This window comes from Triticum dicoccoides, unplaced genomic scaffold, assembly GCF_002162155.2.
Source record: "Triticum dicoccoides isolate Atlit2015 ecotype Zavitan unplaced genomic scaffold, WEW_v2.0 scaffold16131, whole genome shotgun sequence".
NCBI classification, from domain to species: Eukaryota; Viridiplantae; Streptophyta; class Magnoliopsida; order Poales; family Poaceae; genus Triticum; species Triticum dicoccoides.
The window spans coordinates 138,683-143,556 of NW_021215392.1; positions in this window are offsets into that span (position 1 = coordinate 138,683).

Genomic DNA, 4,874 nt, shown 5'->3' on the forward strand with positions numbered 1-4,874 from the left:
CAGCACCATGGGTGCACTTTCCACCACCTCCTCCTCCACCTTCGCCTCCTCTTCCACCACCACCACCGCATCACTTGGACCACCACCGCAGGAGAAGCTGACAAGGGGGAACTTTCTTCCCTGGAAGGCCGTCGTGCTACCGCAGATCAAAGGAGCACAGATGGAGCATCACCTCGACGAGAAGATCCCGGCACCGCCGCCCACCCTCACCATCACCAAAGATGGCAAAGAAGAGCAAGTCGCCAACTTTGCAAGGACCCTCTGGTATGCACAACAGCAGCAACTTCAGGGATTTTTTATGGGCTCTCTTTCCCGCGATATCCTTGCACAGGTCGCCACATTACAGACGTCGGCCAAAGTTTGGCGTGCAATTCACGCCATGTTTGCTGCTTAGAGTCAAGCTCAAGCTATCAAGACCCGCATCGAGCTGACCGATCTTCAAAAAGGTAATATGACCGTGACCGAGTACCTTGGCAAAATTAAAAGTCTCACAGATGAAGTTGCCTGTACTGCCGCTGCGCTCTCCGATCCGGAGATCGTCTCCAAAATTCAAGCCTGGCTAGATATGGAGTACAACTCTGTCGTCTCGGTGCTCACTGCTCGGGTGGAACCAATCACGGTTTAGGAGCTCTACAGCCAGTTCCTAAGTTTTGATGCCCGCCTCAGCCTTCTTCACCGCACCAACCTCCACCAATCTTTTGCCAACATTGTATCTCGTGGTCGCGGACGTGGGCACGGTCACCAGGGGCAGTCTCGCACCGCTGGGCGCGGGGTGGCAACTTCCAGGGAGATGGCGGCTACAACAGCTTTGGCGGCGACGGCTACAACACTTCCAGCAACTACACCAACAAACCCTCAAGCGGCGGCTTCAACAACAACTCTAGCCGTCGCCCGTCCTCCTCCCGGGGGCGTCCTTGGTGTCAACTCTGCAAAAAGGCAGGCCATGAAGTCATGGATTGCTGGCACCAGTATGATGAAGATATTGTCCCCGACTGCCGTCTTGTTGCTGCAGCTATGCGCGAGCAAGGGGCGATGGTGTGTGGTACGTTGACTCTGGTGCAACCGACCACATTACTGGTGAACTAGAGCAACCCGCTCTCCGGGAGAAATACCTTGGCAATTATCAGATTCATACTGCAAGTGGTGGAGGTATGGATATTCGACACATCGGTCAAGCTTTTATTAATTCCCCTACCCTTAAACGTGATCTTGTCTTAAACAATGTCGTCCATGTTCCACAACAGATAAAAACCTTGCATCTATGTCTCGTCTAAGCACCGATAATAATGTTTTCTTTGAAACTCACCCTCGTTACTTTTTTTATAAAGGACCGGGCAACGAGGGAACTTCTTCATCACGATAGATTCATTGGAGGGCTCTACCCCATCTCATTCGAAGTTTTCAACCACAAGCGTCGTCGTGCTTATTCTGTCATCAAGCCCTCTTTGGCACGGTGGCATCAAAGATTAGGACACCTATCATCAATCATAGTCAAGCAAGTAGTTAATAAAGACAATTTGCCATTGTCACATAGTCAATCCAGTGAGTCTATTTGTGAAGCATGTCAGTGTGCTAAGAGTCATCAACTCCCTTGTCCTAGGTCAAACAACGTGTCTCATGCTCCTTTAGAGCTTATTTTCTGTGATGTATGGGGTCATGCTAGAGATTCCTTTGGAAGAAAAAAATATTATGTCAGTTTCATTGATGATTATAGCAAGTTTACTTGGATTTACTTGTTAAAACACAAATCTAAAGTTTTTCTGTGTTTCAAGAATTCCAAAAACTTGTTGAAAGACATTTTAACAGGAAAATTCTAGCAGTCCAGAGTGACTGGGGAGGGGAGTATGAGAAGCTCAACTCTTTCTTCTTTAGCACAGGCATTGAACATCATGTCTCTTGTCCTCATGCTCACTAGCAAAACGGCTCTACCGAGAGAAAACATCGCCACATTGTTGAAGTTGGCCTTTCCCTACTTGCACATGCCTCCATGCCTCTCAAATATTGGAATGAAGCATTCATTGCAACAACTTATCTTATCAATCGCCTTCCTAGTAAGGTCATTGGAAATTCTACTCCATTAGAGCAATTATATAATCAAACGCATGATTACAATTCTCTTAAAAAATTGGGTGTGCTTGCTACCCAAATTTACGTCCACATAATCGCCACAAGCTCGAGTTTCGATCTACCGAATGTGTTTTTCATGGCTATAGTAATCTTCACAAAGGGTACAAATGCTTAGAGATTGCAACTGGCCGTATCTATATCTCTCAAGACGTTGTCTTTGATGAAACTCTTTTTCCGTTTGCCAAACTTCACCCAAATGCGGGAGCTCTCCTCCGTGCTGAAATAGCACTTCTTCCAGATCACAGGGGTGAATTATATCAAGCTGATCCTGTGAAGAATTCCATAGAAAATTTGGATTCTAGAGATATTTGCGCAGATTCAGTTCATGATTTTATGTGTGCAGAAAAAGATAGAAGAGGCGCCGGATCCCATAGAGATTCAGGTGGCAGCGGTGTTCGATCCGAGGCAGATCCCCGCGCCAGCTCGGCTGTCTCCATCGACGCGCGACCCGAGGACGATCACGGTCGCTCGCAAGCAGCCAATCGCGCTCGGGTGGCCGACCGGCCCGACCGTGTGGAGCCCACCGGTTCAGAGGCGCTGGTGGCCGTCAGCCCTCGCGCAGCAGGGCCCGCCGCTGAGCCCATCTCTCCAGGCGCGGACGGGGGCGAATCACCGCGCGCCACCAGCCCATGGGCTGACCCAGGAGCCGACAGCGGGACGCCTGGCGCGTCTGGGTCGCCATCCTCCTTAGATCGAGAGCTGGATCGGGAACCTGCAGCTGTCTCGGCTGCAACTGATCCTGCGGGATCTTCTGTGGCGCAACCAACAGCTACTGCTACATCGGGATCTTCTGTGCAAACCTCGCCAGTAGCTCCTCGTCGTCATACTCGATCTCAGTCAGGTATTATCAAGGCAAAGGAATATACCAATGGCACTGTAAGGTACGACAGGGTCAAACGAGCTTTTCTTAGTAGTTGTGGTGAACCAACTCATTTGCACGATGCTCTTAATCATAAAGAGTGGAAGGAGGCTATGGATAGCTAATACAATGCACTCATGAAAAACAAAACTTGGCATTTAGTACCACCAAGGAAGGGAAATAATGTTATAGATTGTAAATGGGTATACAAGATCAAGAGAAAATATGATGGAAGTATAGACAGGTACAAGGCTAGATTAGTTGCTAAATGGATTAAACAAAGATTTGGTATTGATTATGAAGATAGCTTTAGCCCTGTTGTTAAGGAAGCTACTATTCGGCTTGTGTTGTCTATTGCTATTTCCAGAGGTTGGAGTCTAAGACAGCTAGATGTTGAGAACGCGTTTCTTCATGGTGTTCTTGAGGAAGAAGTGTTCATGCGACAACTACCGGGATATGAGAACCAAAGCACACCACATTATGTCTTTAAGTTGGATAAAGCTTTATATGGTTTGAAACAGTCTCCTAGAGCTTAGTACTCAAGATTAAGCATGCAGTTACAACAACTTGGGTTTATACCATCTAAAGCAGATACCTCTTTGTTCTTTTACAATAAAGGCAATATCACCATATTTGTGCTTGTTTATGTTGATGATATAATTGTTGCTAGTTCAAGCTCAGATGCCACTACTTGTCTGCTTAAGGATCTGAAACTGGAGTTTGCTCTTAAGGATCTAGGTGATCTTCACTACTTCCTTGGTATAGAGGTTAAACAGGTAAAGGATGGCATACTTCTCACACATGACAAATATACAACTGATATTCCCAAGAGAGTGGGATTGGAACATTGTAAACCTGTGAGTACACCAATCTCAACCTCAGAAAAACTTACAGTTGAAAGTGGAGAAGTACTTGGACCAGAGGATGCAACAAATTACAGGAGTGTTGTAGGTGCTTTACAATATTTGACTCTTACACGTCCTGATATTTCTTATTCTGTGAACAAAGTATGTCAATATTTACATGCACCTAGAACTACTCATTGGACTGCAGTCAAGAGACTTTTGAGGTATCTTAAGTTTTCAGAGGGACTTGGGCTTCATATTACCAGGTCTTCATCCATGCTTGTTACTGCATATTCTGATGCAGACTGGGCAGGTTGTGCTGATGACAAAAGGTCCACAGGTGGTTTTGCTGTGTTTCTGGGAACAAACCTTGTATCATGGAGTGCAAGAAAATAGGCTACAGTTTCAAGGTCAAGTACTGAGGTGGAGTACAAAGCATTGGCAAATGCAACAGCTGAAGTAATGTGGATACAAACTTTACTTTATGAGCTTGGGATTAAGGCTCCGCAAGCTGCTAGGTTATGATGTGATAACATTGGTGCCACCTACCTCTCAGCTAATCCTGTTTTCCATGCATGTACCAAACACATTGAAGTTAATTTTCACTTTGTTAGAGAAAGGGTAGCTTGAAAGCTAATTGACATTCGGTTCATACCTACGAGAGACCAACTTGCTGATGGCTTCACAAAACCACTCACCATGAGAAGGTTAGATGAGTTCAAATACAATATCAACCTTGGCAAAGCTTCATGAGGTTTAGATTGAGGGGGGTGTTAGAATTAGTTGTTGTATAGAGATAGAACTCTGTTTAAATTGTAAACATATCATATCTCTTCTTCTGTTTCAACCTCTCCCTATCTTTCTTCTGTAACCGATCGATCTAGTATCGATCTAAACCTTGTAAGCCACGGCATGTATTCTATATAATGTAATGCGGCCCGAGCAAAGGGTTCTACGCTTCCCATAATAATTTACAATACCACCAAAGTCAGGATACAGGTAGCAGAAGAAGCAAATACCGGACATGCTTCATAGTTGGCATC